Source organism: Barbus barbus (assembly GCF_936440315.1).
Source record: "Barbus barbus genome assembly, chromosome: 2".
Taxonomy (NCBI): domain Eukaryota; kingdom Metazoa; phylum Chordata; class Actinopteri; order Cypriniformes; family Cyprinidae; genus Barbus; species Barbus barbus.
In genome coordinates, this window is record NC_136730.1 from 45,121,965 (window position 1) to 45,141,510 (window position 19,546).

Consider the following 19,546-nt stretch of genomic DNA (forward strand, 5'->3'; position numbering starts at 1 on the left):
AATCAGTGTTGTGAAAATGACATAAATTAATGAGTTGGACTGTGATTGATTTCCTGAAAGTGGAAATGTGATGGGAGATTGATTTTCAGTAATTTACATTTTCATTAATACTACTACTACTAATAATAAAGTAAAAACAAACAATGCACTTTTAAGTGTACTTAACATTGCACGAGCTGAATCATATAGTTGCTGCATTCGCTCCAAAGCGCTTTTTGCACCAAGTGTTTCGCTGAATAGGTCTATACACCACATAATGTCCTCACAGTTCAGTGCGTGTGAGTGGGCGAGTGGGGGATCGCAGGAGGAGGGGTGGGGAATGGAGGGGGTTCACACACACACACACACACACACACACACACTCTCACAGCCGCACTGCTCTTGCCTGCTCGCGCCGCGTCGCTGGATCTCTTTCCTCTCATCACTCCGTCTCGCATCTCGCCGTGTTTCATACTCGCGCCAAAGATCAAGAAGAGCGGGAAAAGGTGACGGTGGATTGCACAGCAGGAGAAGGAAACTCGACATCAACATCACCTTTCCAAGATGAGCGAGGTGAGTGAGTGAGTGAGTGAATCAATGCAGTAGACGCATCAGTGACTGCAGGTAAGTCTCCTGTAGAGCTCTTTACTGTCTCGTAACCGCTTTCGGGAAAATGGCTCGACAAGTGCGACGAAATGCACGATTTGCACTAAAAGCCTTATGTTTGATTTTAAAAAGTCGTCTTTAACACACAATATAGCAGCTGTCTTTCACTTTCCATGCATTTGCGCCTCCCCACCCCCATCCGCCGCATCTCTGGAGCTAAAGACAAGCACCGCATCAGAGCCGCCAGATCACCTCAGCGCGCGTTTCTTTCTCATCTTCCCGCTCTTCTCCCACACTACATAACTTTTTTATCCGTCGTCACTCGTGAAAACATGTTTTTTTTGTCGGTTAATTCACTTAATTTATCCATAAAGCATCAAAGGGAGATTTTGGGGGGAGATACTCTATTCTATTTGGAAAATATTACAAATTTAAGGAATAAGTGATATATTATATCCAGATGCACTATTTTTTTTTTTATTATTTAAAAAAAAAAAAAAAATTTTTAAACTCATTTTATACATTTCGATTTTTAAGTGATATCACACAGTGGTAAGATCATTTGGTATAATATATATATATATATATATATATATATATATATATATATATATATATATATATATATATATATTTCTTCCATTGTTATTTCCCTTAGCAACAGGGCGAATATCTCAGAATATCCCTCGCAATCTCCCGCCAGTTTACTTTGCCTCTGATCTCTCGCATTATTATTAACATTAAACACAAGAAACTCTCAGATTGCGAATTTAACGATACATTTAGTAGAAGGTTTAGTTAAATTTCATCAGTCCATACTGGTATAGAAATATTGTCTAACAGTAGTATATAGGCCTATTGGTCGAATTTAGATAACTTCAAAACTATCTTGTCGAATGTGGTTTATAGAGTCCATGTGAGCACTTCTCATGATGAAGAGGTGGAGATATAATTGATTACTCTTCTCTTTGACATACTCTTGTGTTGAAGGAGCTGGTGGTATTTTGACAACACAATCTGATCAAATCAACTAAACAATTCTGACTCATAACCCCTTGGCATTTCGTTTCATGAGTTTCCAACATGGCCACATGGCTGTAAGATGACATTCTGACACAGGCTCAGAGCTATTTCTGATGGTCAGGTCAGGCACATGCGGCATTGCTTAGGTGTATATGACCCAGAATGCTTTTGTCATCACAGGAACATATTCTCATGTGCGATAGATGCATGTGGTAAGACAATCCATGTCATGCGAAATGAGCAGAGTGGAAAAGTTAGAAGAGAATAACCGAGATGACAGCGGGCACAAATCACTCCCACAGATTCACTGGTCTGCAGTTTATTTAGAGCATTTGAGATTCGCTATATTATGTATATCCCTTTATGTGAGTGTACTGTATGCATGTGGATAAAGATATGTATCCAACTTTACTGTATATATAAAGCTGTGATACCACAGCTTACATTTTGCAATGCTAAAAACAATCTCACAGATATATAGTATATATATCGCTTTACGTAAGTGTATTGTAAGCAGGAAAAGTAGGATGTCCTACTTATACACAACTTTTAATAGATCACTATGCAATAATGTAGTTTACATTTTTCAGCAATGTAACAATCAAGCAGTTGAGATTTGCCATAAAATAAAACTAGGGATGTCCGCCTCAGGTTTTGTAGTGCGCCCCATCCGATCAGAGTCATTGAATCCAATGAATATCTGCATATACTGAGTCCCGATCCTTGTATTTTTCTAGTGCTTGGTGCACATTTCAAGTGCATTAAAGTTAATAAAATCAATCCAGTCTATTCGGGGATGTGCAGAGACTTTCTCAGGGGCAGGGGCTCAAATGTAAAAAAGGGGCATCTATCATCACTAATATCCATTTCTCTATATATGCACACAGTGTATAAAGACATTTGTAGATATAAACATGTTGCAGTGATATACATTGTGAACCGACTGTGTGGTCACAATTATTAAAATGGGACTACTGATATAAACTTCTTGTATTTTATATGTACAATAAGCAGATTAATTGCATCATAAAGGGGAAAAAAAAGTTAGAAAGCATGAAGTTGGAGAATGCCAGTCTATCAAAGTCTATCAAGTCCAAAGCAAGACGCATAGCAACGCATTATGACAATGACGACTAGACGGCAGATAAAAGTAAACAGTAAATAAATTACTGCAGAGTGATTCCTTACACAAATTGCACACCAAATACGCTAAACATGGAATGTTAAATGCGTTATAACAAACCTTATTTTCTTTTCCTTTTAATGGCAGTGGACTGTTGAAAGCGCCACCTATTGCACAACACTGGCATGACAGCTGACTAATCACCAGTGCATCCCGATACCAATCAGTTAAATATATATATATATATATATATATATATATATATATATATATATATATATATATATATATATATATATAGCTTGGGACATCCCTACTAAAAAAACATATTGATACACTAAATTTTGAGTTATATATGAAACTGCTGTAAAATATGAAATGAAAATATTTGATTTAAATACTTTTGCAGGCTATCTGTTTACTGATACTGTACAGTATGTTAGCATAGCGACTGGTCTGCCCTTGGTTTGAATTCCCTGTTCAAAAAACAGCATATGCTGGTTAGATATGTTTTGAAGCATGGCAACTGGTTTGAGCTGGTTTATGCTGGTCCTTAGTTGGTCATGAGCTGGATTAAGCTGGTCCTGAGCAGGAGCTAGTTGCTTTTGACCAGCACATGACCATCTTAAACTAGCTCAGGACCAACTAAGGACCAGCTTAAACCAGCTCAAACTAGTTGCTATACCTAACCCGCAAATGCTGTTTTTTTTTTTTCAGTACTGATTGGTACCGAAGTCGGTACATTTGACAACACTAGTCGAAAATCATCCAGGGCTCTTGTTTGATGTTATTTCCCAAAGACGCCTTCCTCTTCCTTGGGCAGATCCTCAGCCGTGAGGTCTGATGAAACAGACCCAGCCCTTCTGCTCTGATTCTGGGGTGCATTTCCTGCCTCCAGGTCATTCTCTTCCTCATCAACTTCCTCATCTTCCTCGTCCAGGTCCTCTCTCATTTTAAGACCCTTTTCACTGACGCTTCCCACAGGTCCAGGGGCCAGTTCAAAACTGTCCTCTGTGTCCCTGTTCTCTGGGCTGACTCCGTTCTCAGCTCTTGTCTTTGACAAGACCCAATCCTCAGGAGATGCTACGCCGTCCTCTGCACCGAGGAACTTCCACAGAGCCAGCGGATCGCGATCTGGCCCGGCCAAAGTGAGTCTTGGAGAATGATTGCTGGAAGCGAGAGGGGCTCCCCTCTTGCGACGAGACTTGCTGGTGTGATTAACCTGAAGGTGCATGGCCATCAGCTCAACAGAAGAGGTTCGGAAGGGACAGAACACGCATTGATTGAGGATGTCATTCGCTCCTTTAGAGCCACCTGACGGTCCACCTATAGAACAACTTACTCCACCTTCATCTTGTAAAGGGCGGCGGGAAAGGTCCAGAGGTTCAAAGCGTCCTTCTTGGGACCCACTGGATGTCGTCCCACCCTGGAAGCCATTTGCTGACATCATGCGGCTTGTAGTAAGATAGACATTGTGAACCGACTGTGTGGTCACAATTATTAAAATGGGACTACTTGTATTTTATATGTACAATAAGCAGATTAATTGTATCATAAAGGGAAAGAAAAGTTGAGATAAGGTTAGAAAGCATGAAGTTGGAGAATGCCAGTCTATCAAAGTCTATCAAGTCCAAAGCAAGACGCATAGCAACGCATTATGACAATGACGACTAGACGGCAGATAAAAGTAAACAGTAAATAAATTACTGCAGAGTGATTCCTTACACAAATTGCACACCAAATAGGCTAAACATGGAATGTTAAATGCGTTATAACAAACCTTACTTTCTTTTCCTTTTAATGGCAGTGGACTGTTGAAAGCGCCACCTATTGCACAACACTGGCATGACAGCTGACTAATCACCAGTGCATCCCGATACCAATCAGTTAAATATATATATATATATATATATATATATATATATATATATATATATATATATAGCTTGGGACATCCCTACTAAAAAACATATTGATACACTAAATTTAGACCAGTTGAGTTATATATGAAACTGCTGTAAAATATATAATATCATAAAATGACTGTTGGAGAACCAAACTCTATTTTGTGCTGTGAGGAAGTTTTTGCACTATTTGCACATGAGTGGGACGCGTCCCAAACAAGTCGAAGCGGTCCTGTCCACCACCGCAGTATAAACAGCAGCCCATACAGCACAATCTCGTATAAACGGCCCACCACACGCTAAGCCCTAATAGAGACAATCAGAGAGAGAGTGAATGCGACATGCGGCGCAGAAACGTAAAGGGCCTGGAGAAAGAGCCACACACATGGAAACACTCGAGCAGCGTTTGCATCAATGGCAACTTCAACTTCTGCAGGTTTCCCTGATCTCTCTCTCTCTCTTTTTCTCTCTCTCGTCCTCCCCTCTCAACCTACAGCAGCTCCCTGGGGCGGCACTTAAATGCTGCAATCTGTCTCTGTCTCACAGGCGTCTCTCTCTCTCTCTTTCTCTCGAAGGCACACTTTCTCTCCCACTCCCTCCCTCCCTCCCTCCATCATTTTACCTGTTCTCCAACTGCAGTTCTTACAGAATGAAACAAGACAGATCTTTATTGCCGAATCAGCCGAGAGACACAGAAAGAGAATAAAGGGGAGGATATGAAGAGAGTCGGTGAATGGACGCGAGGCAGGGTGCGAAGGCGTTAATTGCGTGGGCTGCTTTTCCGCTCCCGTCTTTCTTTCACGCTGTCTGTGACCTTAGGTTTTTCCTCCTCCGTCCCCTGAAATTTCTCCCTCCCTCTTCATTTAATTCATCTCGTCTTTCATCCGCATTTCACCCCAAACACAGATGTCTGTTTTCTCTCTTTCTGCCTCGTGTGATTCAGCCGCTCCATAGACATCTCTTCCGCTGTCTTGCTTTTAAATGGGAAGGGAAAAGTGGCGAATAAACTCCCATCGCTCCAGGCAGAGGATGGGGGAAAGATAGAGGAGGTGAATAAAAACAAATGCATTAGAGGGATTCACTGCTGCACTGCAAATCTCCATCCTACGGTGAACGGCTGCAGTCACGTGACGTTACGGCAATGTCGTGGCAATGTTGCTGAAATATTGATGGGGATTGGCAACTACAACACTGACTCTGAGTCTCTCTCCTTTTCGTGGTACATTTTGTTCCTGCCATGTTTTTCCAGAATTGACAATTATAGCTTGAGAGTTCGGCTGGGCGAACTACTAGAGAATATTACCTTGAGAAATGTATTAGTACTTTTCAGCCTTTTGATGACATTTGACATCTCAATGCTTATTTTATTATTTTTATTTTTTTATTATTATTATTTTATCATTATTTTTTTTTAATGGGCGAAACCTAGGGTTGTGCAGGATGATATATCATTTATATATCAGAAAACGATATTCTAGTCAGAATATATATTGTGTAGGCATGGTAGACTTTACAGCTGCCAAGAGGTTTTGCAACTTAAAGGGGTCATGAACTCAGAAACCAGAATTCCCTTGATCTTTTGACATATAAGAGGTTATTGTACTATAAAAGCATCCTGTAATTTTCAGAATTCAAAACTTTCCCATTAGTCCAAAAATGGCTTATATTGAAGGCAGTCTGCCAAAATTACAGCTTGTAGAATGTATTACTCTTTGATGTAATTGTGTGGATAAGCACCACCTCCACAGAGGAAGATCAATGCCTGCTTCTACATTGTTGCCTGTTTAGCCCCGCCCATGATTCCACATCACTGCCTGTTTAGCCCCGCCCACCGATTCTACAGCACTGCCTGTTTAGCCCCGCCCGCCCACCCGGCCAGACCATGTCAGTAACTTAGTCCTTCGTTCACTTCATTTTACTCTGGATTGGTTTACAAACAAGGCACAAGCTGATGCGGGATTTTCAGAAAGATTGAAAAGACGATGCTGTGCGACTATATGGGATCCGACAGTAATGTCGCAACACAAGTGTAAATAACCATTTTTATTACGTGATCACTATTGCTTTGTCTGTTAAATATATCGTTTGATATGTACTGAGTATGTATGCGTTTTAAACCCAAATCACAGCAGCGTCCATCTGTGAAGGATGTAGACTGTCATAAGCCCCTTTCACACTGCACGTTGGTCCCGGAAAATTGCCGGAGTGCCTTCTGTGTGAACGCAAACACGTCCCGGGATTGATTCCGGGATCGATCCCGGGTTGGGGATCTATACCCCTTTTCCACCAAGGCAGTTCCAGTGCTGGTTCGGAGCCAGAGCCTAGTTTCAAACCGGTTCTTTGTTTTTCGACATTCAAAGCACCAGCTCCGAACCAGGAAAAGCGGTTCGTAAGTAGCACCACAACATTGCTGGGCTAGAAGAAAGAACCGCTTGCGTCAGGGGCTGGGGGCGGGGTTACCGTGACCAACAAGACAAACAGAAACTTGGAATATTTGAAATAGCAGCTAAACGCTAACACGTTTGATTCGCCGTGTTTGGATGCCGATGTAGGTTCGCAAAGCCATGAACATCAATAGCAACGCAACGTCCCCCATTGCTGATAGTCTGTTTAGGCTTGTTCGGGATGGATCGGCGCTGCGCGGACCGGTCGGTGTGAGCCATATCGGGGTGCTGTGGGAGCGACTGGAAAGCAGACGGCTTTTTATGCTTTTGGATCGCTCTCGCGGTGCTTGTGTGCCGATCGATCGATCTGTGTGGCGCTGATGCTTTGTACAGATGCCTGTTGTGCCGCGCTAGTGATCCGAAACATGAAACGTATTCAGTGACGTAAGATCTGGCTCTGTATTGGCTCTCTAGCTTGTGGAAAAGCAACCGGTTCTTAAAGGGTTCGCCAGTCAAACCAACTAAGAACCGGCTATAGCACTGGCTCTGAACTAGCACCTGGAACTGCTTTGGTGGAAAATGGGTACTAGTAACATTGCCGGGTTCAGTCCCGGAACGAGCGCTGTGTGAACAAAAGCCAGAACCAATGCCGTAAAGACTGATGCAACAGTAAAACAGTTGCGTTATCATGCAACTGTTTTACTGGGTGTTTTGAAGGCAGATCAAGATTCACACAACGAAAAATGTGTAAACTGGAATGAAGCAGCGATCGGAGCTCCTCACTATCCGCGCTGAAGCAGAAATTGTTCGCCAGTTTAGTGAAATGGTGCACGGCGCATTATACACGTCACATGAAATGTCATGTGTCTACGGGATCTTTACGGGTTGTGTGTGAACGCACGCACAGATTCCGGAAAATCACTGGCAGTGTGAATGAACCAAAATCAAACGATCCCGGGATGATTCCCGGAACACATTACCCGTGTATTTTCCGGAATCTATACATACACAACTATTAGCCTATTAGGGCATGTACTTCCGAGTCTACAATCCATCACACCTATTCAAACAGAGCATTTTGATGACAGGAGTCAAAACAGAACAGACAATAGCCTATTACTTCTAAAATATGTTTTTTTGGGGGTTTTTTTTCTGATGTAAGAATCTTGACGACATTATAAGTGAACCTCACAGAACAGTATAACATAATAAAAAAAGGCAGTTCGTGAGGATCGGATCAGGCAGCATCGGATGCTACATGCACTTTTACAAGTTGTTTGAACTGAAATGTGTGTTGGCAGTGTGTGTACACAACCACCCTAATGATACCTGAATCCTAATGATAAAAATCCACCCAATTTGACGCCGGAGCAGATGTAGACAAGAGTGTCTCCTAAGCGATTGAGGTGTTTTGTTGTTGGATGTGATAATGAATATTAGGAATGCATCGATCCGATACTCAGGATCGGTATCGGCTCCGATACGGTCATTTTCTGCGGATCGGGTATCGGTCAGACGAGACCCATCCAAATCCGATATTGTGCGCATACTATTCTGTGTTATTGTTAAGCCCCACGAAAGCACAAAAACATTAGAAAGCTCCATAAAGTTTTCATGCACTATATTTCAAGTGTTCTGAAGCTGTTCCATAGTTTAATCTGAGGTACAGATGAATATTTAAGTCTTTAAATTCAAGTTCAGGTAAACTCTTCTCTCCGCCGCGGCTGTCTGTCATCCTCCATTCAGCGATTAAACTGCGTGTCGCGTTCGGTTACTACAGTCAAACTCTCTTCAAGAGCGCACAGTTACTGAGCTTTAAAACTGTTAAAAGAAAAGGATTAATAAACGTACGCACAGATTTAACACACTACGCATCAATATCTCTTCTCTTTGTACTTTGAACGTTTCTATGCGGACTCAGAGCTCTGCGCGCTGTGACTCCGTGTCGCTTCAAGCGCATCATTCTGCTCACGGGATGCGCATAAGAGCTTTCTGCTGCTCTATATTGGAGTCTTACTGATTATAATACTTTTGAGCAATGAACGATTATTAACAGTCTTTCTTGTTCTGTCCTATCTATCATATGTTGCGGCCTTCATTACTGTGCTATAGATTTAAATGAAATGTCTTTTAATTTTATAGTAGCCTATATATTTATATATAAATGTATTTGCTTGTTTTTTCATGAATGTATTTTACAACAATTCAAAGAGCAATGTGTATAATTTCACCAGATTTAGTCCTACACTTATTCACTTTTATTTGTAAATAAAGTTTCACTAGGTTTTATAAAATTATTGTGCACCCATGATTTTTCTAGAGTATCTTTTGCTGTATTATAAACCAAGTTTATAATAGTATTTTTGTCATAGATTATGATTACATATTTTTTTCATTAAAATGAAGTTATCTATTGTGTTTAACACACAAAAGAGTAACACAGACACACAGAAGTATAGAAATTCTACATCGATTTAAAAAAAACTGCGCTGGTATCGGATTGGATCGGTATCGGCAGATACTCAGAATTTTCAGGATCGGATCGGATCGGTTCTGAAAAAATGGTATCGTTGCATCCCTAATGAATATAGCAGTCGTAATTTACTCCCGGCATCTGAGCTGCTGAAGACGCAGAGGATTATGTTTTTTTATGAAGGGAATGCACCCCTGATCTACCTAAATGCGTCTATGTTTGCGCAAATCATTTGTGATCCAGCTTCACCTCCAGAAGTGCGTATAAGGTTCTATTATGAATCTTTGCAAATTGCCTTTCCTAATAATGTGCTAATTAGCAAGTTTCACAATGAATAAACAGTAAACAGTAAAGTAAACAGTCCCTCAGAGAGTGGCTAGGAAGAGAGGGGCGGGGTCAGCAGAGCTCATTAACATTTAAAGGAAAATGCTACAAAATGTCTTGCTCTGAAAAGAGCTGTTTCTGACAGGGTAAAAAAGGTGTGTTTTTACACTACCATTGAGAAATTTTACACCAAACTATGTTACAAACTTTTCATTAAGACCCTAAAGAGTCATATCAACTTGTAGAAAATGGGCATCTGATGACCCATTTAATAAAATGTAGAATTTAACCGATTTGCGATTAGGTTACTTGTATATCGGCTCATCCATTCAGATTTCTAACATTTTTATTTTTTATTTAAAAATGTTTCATAATATAAAACTGTTTTCAGCCATGCTATTCATTTGGTATGATCTCTGATCTTTTGTTTTGTGTTCTAAATAAAAAAAATGAGAGGTTGATCCTTTCATATGTAAACTTAGCTATGTATCTTTCACTGCATTATACAAAAATGGGCATTACTACAGTACATGGATACACATGCTGAGTCATGCAAATATGATAAATACAAACTGAAATGTAGGCAACACTGATATGACTCATATGAACACAGATGATAAAATTAGATCATCATGTATGTCTTTATATGCGTTTCTTTATGAAAAAAGCTTTGAAATGTTCATATTACTGTAATCGTTCACTACAGATGATTCTATACGATCTTGCTTTCTTAGGAGTAACACATTCACCACCATAATACAAATTTATATTACGGGGGTATGCTTGAATGGGTCGAAGGTGTGCAATTGTTTTCAAGGAAACAAAAACAAGTTCCAGGTAGATATTGGTCGCATCACATGTGCATTTCACTTCGCCAAATGACTTCAGTTATTTCCAAAACATATATACATATATGATCAAATATAAGTCCCTTTACACAACAGTATTATTTTATAATGTACACTATAATATTATTCTTTATCCTAATAAATACACTTTTTGTCTATTAGTAAAGTAATAAAGTTATCATTTACACACATTCATGTCATTCCAAACTGTAAGACTTTTTCTTCCATGAAACACAAAATCCTTATCCCTAAACAAACAAATGAATGCAGTATGTGGTAAATTGGACGCAGTATAAGAATGCTGACAGCTGCAATTCTACTGCATACAAATGACCACACTAGCACTGCAAAAGTGTTTTATTTACCACATTTCAATCACAGTGACAAATGGCTGGATGAACACTTTTTTTTTTTTTTTTTTACAGTTTACAAACAACTGCAAAACAATCTGAAGTATTTCATACAACAAATTGCTGTCAGATATTGAAAGTTGAACTAATCGTAAGAAATCGGTATATGAATGTGCCTAGCATAAAACATCTCAACATCAGCAACTCAAGATGTCTGGACTAACCATTAACTGGAAAATATTAGAGAGGCTGCATATAAATAATGTATATATGTGTGAAAGACTCACAGTTGCTGACCAGAATAGCATAGCTGCAATTTTAACTTTACAACAGCACTTAAGTGCAATTTGAAAACTGGCATATTTATTAGTAACTGCAGCACAGATATGAAAACTTGCTGTGCAATTGCATTTGTCCTGCATTTGAGAGTTACATTTCATAAGTGTGTTATACTGCAACGATTGGTATCGTGAAAAGTGCTATAATGAACTTGAATTGAATTGAATACTGAACTCTGGTTGTAAATACTGCCCTAAACTGCAAATGTAGTGCACTGTTATAAATGTACCACACGGTCCTACAGTATTTGCGCTGTAGTGAACTGCAGTTAGATTATGGGGGAGGCAAATGCAGTTGCAGTGCTGCAGTTACACAGCAGACTACAAGTACACATGTACTAGAATTTAAAAGCCTTGTAAGTACTGCGGTACAGTTTATTATTGAGCAGTAAGGCATCAGTGTACAACACACTTTTTACTGCATTGATTGCAATAATATAGCAGTTCATTTTAAGAGGATGTTTTTTTTTTGTTCATTCAGTGAAGTCACACAGTTCGGGCTATATTCCAAGTCTTCTGAAGCATGCAATAACTGTGTAATAAACAGACTAAAATGTAAGTTATTCACAGAGTTAAATTGACTTGTTCCTCACACAAACAACACACTACCATATGCTCTTAGATATCTGTAAAATTGACTACAGTGCACAAGCGGTGGTGGTCAGTGGTCTTTTAAGGATGTCAAGGGGATACACATTTTGTGTACTGTTAATTAAGAAGAGTCATAAAGATCACCAGAAACACTGCTCATTTAGCAGGCTTATGCAGCTAAAGCTCATTATTTCCCATGAAAATGATAAATGCAAGTCAAGTTAATTAGCACTTTTCACAATACACGTTGTTTCAAAGCAGCTTTACAGAGATGTATGTTAATGTTTATAATATCTTCATGCTTTATAGTTGCATTTAGCAGATTGCTTTTGGAGAAAAACAGAAAAAGCCTCAGTTAAACACCAAATATGCACTCTTTACTCTTCATTATGTTGCATTAGTGATAAAAAAAAGCACTTTCTGTCTTTGTCAGGAAGTGAAAATTAAACAATTAAAATATGAAAGTTTGAGTTAATTTCATTCTGAACAAAATCACTTTCAATGCACGTGTCGTAATTATGTCAAACTCATAATTAGGAGCCTCTCAGGAGGACTGAGCAGCATTACACGGTCAGTGAAGCATAGCTTTATAGGATTGTACGGGCCGTGCATCCACTGAATCCTACTGTTACGGTGCTTTTTAAAGTTTGACATCATCTGGTCATTGCATGCTTTTGTTGTATGGAAAAGAGCAGCTTCAGTCACATGGGTTTAAAGTGACATAAGGGTGAATACATGAGGATAGAGGTTGAAACTATCCCTTTAAACATCCTCTGCAGGCCTGGTTTGCAATCAAGTTATTGATTTTATGTAAAAATGTTTCGCAGGACCTACAGCACTATTGAGCATAGGGCAACTTGGGAGCGCTCGCAGTTTTGATCTCAAACAAGCGCGTGTTGCCCAAAGCAGACAGTAAATGGCCTGCGTGTGTCTGACCTTCTCTCTCTGTCTCTCTGCCCTCCAGCGTGGACACACAGGGGAGGCCAACAGCAGCCAAACGTCCACCACAGACAACAAAGGTCTGTCTGCCTCTCCACTCGTCTCTCACATTCACAGTCAAACACTGGGGCGATGTATCACACACACTGTCATTGTGCATTCCAGCCATAATTTAGACTCTATTTACTTTTCAATTACCCAATGATTATTAGTGGGGTTCAGAGAGTAAGCCACCTACCCTCCATTCACAAATCACCACAGCATCATTACAGCCAGTTTTGCATAGGCACTTGTGTTAAAATATAGTGTCATTTGTGCCCTTGTGAAAAAGAAGCATGCTTACCTGCTCTGAATGTGCACTTGTAGCACATTTCGACTGTTTAAAGTATATATAAAAAAAAAATAAATACTATACTTGCATGTAATATAAAGTTAACTAAACAAAAGGCCACTTAAGTGACTTAAAAGGATACACTTGCATGACTTTCTTTAAACACTTAAGTACAAAAAGTGCACTTTGTAATAATGTCAGGTTACAGTTATTTAACATTTTGAATGTTATGTTATAATCTCTATAATCTTGTGTGTTAAAGTAGTACACTTATTTTTGTGCTGAAGTACTAAGGTACTCATACTTACATACGTAATTTGAACAGTAGTGTGTTATTCAATATTAGATTTTAAAAGTGAATATATTTGAAATCTACTAAATTGCAACTTCAATTACAAATGTATTTAAATGCAGGGCAAGTTTTGATAGGAAAGTCATTAAAATATTTTTAGCTGACCACAAATGCTTGTAAGTACATTCAGCAGCAGCTTAACCATATTTCACTGGCAATCAAAGTAATTATGAAATTATATTAAAAAATGCACTTAGATGTGAACTGAGAGTAATGTTTTTATATACTTAATTTCATGTTAATGAAAAGTTTATTATTATTAAAATTTATATTGAATGCACTTAAGTAGAACCTAAGTATATTATTTCCATAGTAAGTACTCTTACTATTCTGAAAGTATGCTAAAGTTTAGTTCTTTTTCACAAGGGTGTTCTGATGAGTCGATTCACTCGATGGTTTGCTCATTGTGTTCTAGAGAAGGCATCTGACTCTGCAGGAAAACCTGAGCAGGAGGAAGAGATCGATATCGACCTGGAAGCCCCGGAGACGGAGAAAGCAGCCCTCGCTATCCAGAACCAGTTCAGACGCTTTCAAAAGAAGAAGAAGTAGATACACTTGAACAATTAGGACATCTTACACATGCTTTAGGAAGAAAATGTGAGGAGCGGTAGAAAGCAAGAGAAAGAGAAAGAAGCATAACTTAATCGAGCATGAAACGTATCTAGTCTCCCCTCTGCTGCTCCTAAAGCCACATATCTACCCCCCCGAACCCCCCCAAAGAAACAACTCCTCTTTAACTTCCCCACGTTATCTCTTTCCCATATGAGAAGCCATTCTGAGAAAAACAATCTTCTTCTTTCACACATAGAGTAAGCACAGCACATGACAGTCGCTTCAGAAAAGCACAGCGCACACGTCCACCTCTGATCTTCTCTTGTCTCTTCTTTCCGTTTCTCTCTGTGGTTTTGAGTGTAGCATGGGACTAAATCTTAGGTTTGGTTTGGTTTCAGTTGATGGAAACCGTGCGTCACCCGGGACTTGACTCCCAGGGTGATGTCAAAATGGTGACAACTTACAAACATTAGCACAATTGAGTAGTCCAGACAAGCGCCTACCGCCTGTTCTAGTCAAAATAACCTTAACCTAAAAGGTATGCGATTTCCTTACCAACCTGAATTATTCATACACTTGCGGTCAGCACAAAGAATCAAGAGACAAGAGGACCTGGAAGAAAACAGGATGCATTGCTTCAAAAAGTGTCTACAAAGAAGGATAAAAGCTGCAGCCTATGGAATAGATGTCTAAATGCAATGCATTCGTTGGCAAGAAACTTTGCCCTCGTTCTTGCAATCGATCCCGTTCTCCCTGTGACATCTGATCAGAATAGTACTTAGAGCGAGTGCCACTGGCCACTGAAATGAAATCATCGATCAGTTTAGCCAGCCATCGGACAGGATCAGGATACGCTATCGTGTTGCAGCAGTGGTAACGTGAGCCGAGGCGCATACACAGTATTGACTGACTGCGCTTCCCAACACACAACCACAGATTTGAAGACGCTGGAGAGAGCAGACAAGAGAAGCACGTGTAAGATGTGAGGAGTAAACAAAAACTCACAAGATTATTCGCCATGACTAGTAACTCCGAATCCCCAGTGCACAACTTCCGGGCATTCACTTTTTTCCTCGCATTAAAATCTGCATGTGGCACACTGACCTGCTCTGAAAAGCAAGGCCTCTATCTACGCTTCAGTCTCTTGTCTCAAACTAATTAATGCTCTATTAATTATTATTGGAATGTAACCTCTTTTTCTATTTAAAGGAGAAAATCTCTTTGCTAAGGCTCGGCTTTGTATGAAATTTACCTTCATAACCCAATGGGCCAATTTACATAGTCAAAATTCTGCTGCGCCATTTATGGTAAAATGCAAAAAAAAATTTGACTCCAACCCCATTGGTTTTTCCTTTTGTTTCTACCTCTCATTAACTCTTTGTACCCACAAGACCGCTTTCATTTGTCCCTCTGTCATTTTTTATGGCCCATTTTAAGCATGGCCTCATTCTGCTTCCCCTGAAGGCTTTTCAAGCCTTAATCTCTCTCGTATGGCATGTCAACTACGCTGGGAATTCAAAGCCCGTTTTAGAGTTTGATGGAATATATGACGGAGCAGCTGTGATCCATACTGATGTCATAGATACTGTACTACAACTAGAACATAATATTATTCGACATAGAGACTAAATGAATAGGGTACTGTATATTGAAAGCATGCAGCTGTATATCGAAAACACGATAATTCTCGGTTCCATTCAACAGCTTTGATTCTATCCTGCACTTGAGTGATTGACATCGGTCTTGTTCCAATTCTTCAGCTGTCTGCTTTCTCCTTCTCGCCCTTCATTGCAAGTTAATCCGGTTAAGGGCTCAGAAATGAGGCGTGATAGAATTTGGCTCACCGAGAAAAGAACCTCGCCATTCATTGAGCGTGTAGTACTACAGCCACATTTTGCACGTGTCTAAACCTTTCCAGCCAGCTGAGGGTTAGAGAAGGAATCGTAGAGGAGACGTTTTCTTGAAATCTGCTGGAACCTTTAGCAATAATGGCGATGCTACGATAGACGGGAGCATCTCCAAGTGCCGGAGACACTGACAGACCTCCGCATCCACTGCAGGGAATCCACCGAAGTCAAGAATCGCCATCAAATGCATCCCGAACCCAACCTTGCTTATTTGCTAGCCTCTTTAAACAAACCAGGTTGTATCATTCTCTGTCTTATTGCTTGTATTCTTCACTAGCTGGGCTGAACATCAGATCGAACAAGATAGATGTCAGTCACACTGTAATCTGCCCTCGTTAGTCCTGTTTGAATTCGACTGAGAATCCATCGTTTAGTTTTTTTTATATCTCTGGTTCACATTGAGGTGCTGCGAGGATGTGGATTGGAAATGTTGGGGTTTACAGCAGGTTACTGCTTTTTCTGTGTGTCCTAGAGAAGAAATGTGGAAATGCTTGTGACAAATCATCTTTTAGAGGTGCAGAACCCTGTATTTTCTGTTTTAAACTAATGTACTCTATGTGTGGAGGAGTGAGAGATACAGCACTCAAACGGCCCTCTGTTCTTTTAACTCTGCACAATTAAAACTTGCTGCAACTTGCTTAAGAAAAACCTCAACCATGGTTGTTTTGTGTTCTTCTTGTATGATCATTTGTCTGTTTTAACCCTACCCTTAAAGTGCCCCTATTATGGGTTATGAAAGGGTCATATTTTGGTTTTGGGAGTCCCCAACGACAGGTTGACATGAAGGCAAGGTCAAAAAACACTTTCATTGTCTTATAATATGCATTTATGTCTACCTTACTTGCTCAATGCCTCCCATACGATTCGCTCAACGATTAATTTTTCCAAACCCCTCCTTTGCGTGACGCTAATCTGCAGTGATTGGTCAGACTAGTCGATTTCTTTTCCTTTTCATCATGCCTGTAATGCCTGATAAAGCAGTATTTGTGAGTGCAGTGCTGCTTTGTGTACAGCATTACCAGGAAACAGCTATTTTACTGCTCCAAAAGTGGCACCTAGTGGCAAAGAATGAATTTGCATTTTTATTCAGACCAACGCAGAAATCAACAGATGGTCAAGTTTTCCCAGGTCTGCACATGCAAAAAGTTGGTGGGCAATATGACGTCAACATGAAACGGCTTTGGATTCATTTTAAAAACGACTCGTTTCAATGATTCAGAGTCGACTCTTTCTTTTGAAAGACTTTATACACATTGCACTTTCAGATTTAAAACTTTGCAGGATATTTTCATTCACTTAGAACGGTGTTACACACGGCATGAAAGGTCATTTTCAAAAATCACTTTAAAACTTTAAAATACTTGCAGCTATTGGAACTTTCCACGATCAAATTTTGCAACTCTGATTGCATTATGTGTTGTTATTGCTCCTTTAGCCGTTCTCCAAACCACTTCTCCTATGTAGGGTAACACACTAGGTGTGTGCGATACTGCAAATTTTGGTATCGAGCCGATACCGAGTAAATACAGGGCCAGTATCGCCGATACCGATACCGATTTCGATTCCGATACTTGTCATTTAAAAGAACATAAATTTAAATGACCAACAACAATTAAAAAAATAACAATACTATGTTCACCTTAAAGATACGTGGATATTATTTGCCTTTCTAAAAGGACTTTGCAGGCAGAGGAGCCCAGAACATGAACGCAATAAACAGTTTAATGTTAAGTATTTTCCTCCCATAGAAAAGAGTTATAAAAATAATTCACGTGGCTTAATAAATTAAGAACGTAATATTAAAAGACAAAACTCAGTATACACCTTATTAATGTTTCAAACTAGACATACAAGTAAGCAGATGTGCCCAGAATATGAAAGCAATGCTCAAAGTTTTCACATTATGTATTTTCCTCCAATAGAAAACCATTATAAAGAAAAGTTTAACGTAAGTGGCTTATTGAATGAAGACATTGATATGAAAAAGAACTATTAAACCATAACTCGTTTATTATTGAAAGGATTTTAGTATGTTATATACATATTAAGTCTGTGTGGGTCCTAATGCCCCAGTGTAGTGACGGGGACACTATACTGTAAAAAGCACCGTCCTTCGGATGAGACGTTAAACCGAGGTCCTGACTCTCTGTGGTCATTAACATATTTTCTGTTTGTTTTATACATGCTGTAATATTTGTTTGTTATTATCGCAATAAAAAGTAAACTGTGATATGAAAAGGCCAAATTCGGTATAGTTTATAAAAATATATAGGTCTACTATGCATGTACAGGTAAGCAGATGAACCCAGAACATGAATGCAATTCATGCATTTAATTTTCTCTAATTGCAATATAAAAACATTTAATATGGTGCAATTAATGGAGGAAGACCAAATAAAGACCAAATAAATAAATAAAGACTAAATTCGGTATACAGCTTGTTAATAAAATATAATATGTTGCAAGCAGCTGAGCCCAGAATATATATGCAAACATGCTAAACAACATTTTTAATGTCCAACATTTATAATTTAAAAAAGCTAAACTCAATACACACCTTACAATGATACTGTATAAAAAGGACAAATTCGGTAGGCAGGTATAATATGCACTATGTGAAGGATTTCCTTCCTCTCCTTTTCATTTCTTTTGTTGCTCGGAGTTCCGTTCTATCGCTCACTGTATCCACTCGCGCTCGGAGCCGCTGAGTCACGTGATGGCATGACAACCAAACACAGCGTAGCAGGAGAGGAGCAGCAATGTTTGCATACGAGATGTGAAAAGAGAGGCATATACACCCACAGACATGTCTACACTTTGTTGTATGTATTAAGCAATGTTATTAAGTCTATAGGATAAAAAATGTACCTAAAGTATCGTTCTTATCAGGCTAGTATCGATCCGATACCAATACCAATGTTGGCATCGATACTATCGATATTAGGATCGATACGCCCACTTGACATTGCAACCCATTGGCCCACTCTTTTCCCAGTTTCCCACTTTTTGCTTTAAATTGTCAACTTCCTAGTAAGGTGTAAAAACAGCATTGTCTGAAGGTGAAACACTTTTTGCTGACTCTAAAAAATGAACAAAAATATGACTTTTGAAGACCTTTTGTAAAGTGCCAACTATGGATAATTAAGGTGGCTGTAAAAAATGTGCAGGCCAGAGAATAATACATTTATTACCCATGGCACTCACATGTTGGAACGCTGACCTCATTAATCCATGTTATGACGTCCTTGCGCTAAAATGTTCCCCTCCATTATCTCCCATCTGTGCATTTTTTCCTACTGATCCGAGGACAGAGTTTTGTTCCCTATATCAGTTACCTGTGTGATCCAAACAGGGGGAGTTGGTCCAAGATCAGTGTTGAAGGAAAACATCCACCCAGTTTGTGTAGTTATCCCCAGAGGAGGTTTGTTTCCGTCTCTCTGTCCCCTGAGTCAGTCTGTTTGGCTTCACGGCTGATGAATATAGACTTCAGCTTCATTAGCTGATGTCTCTAGAGTGCAGAAG

General features: G+C 39.5%; 1 long non-coding RNA gene across 1 annotated transcript; it reads left to right on the forward strand.

Moving 5' to 3' along the window:
* Positions 1–340: 340 nt before the first annotated feature.
* LOC306887530 lies at positions 341–16,676 on the forward strand. The gene is made up of 4 exons (XR_013785688.1): positions 341–552; positions 12,908–12,962; positions 13,981–14,995; positions 15,098–16,676. It is a non-coding gene; the product is annotated as an uncharacterized lncRNA (long non-coding RNA).
* The last annotated feature ends 2,870 nt before the right edge of the window (positions 16,677–19,546 follow it).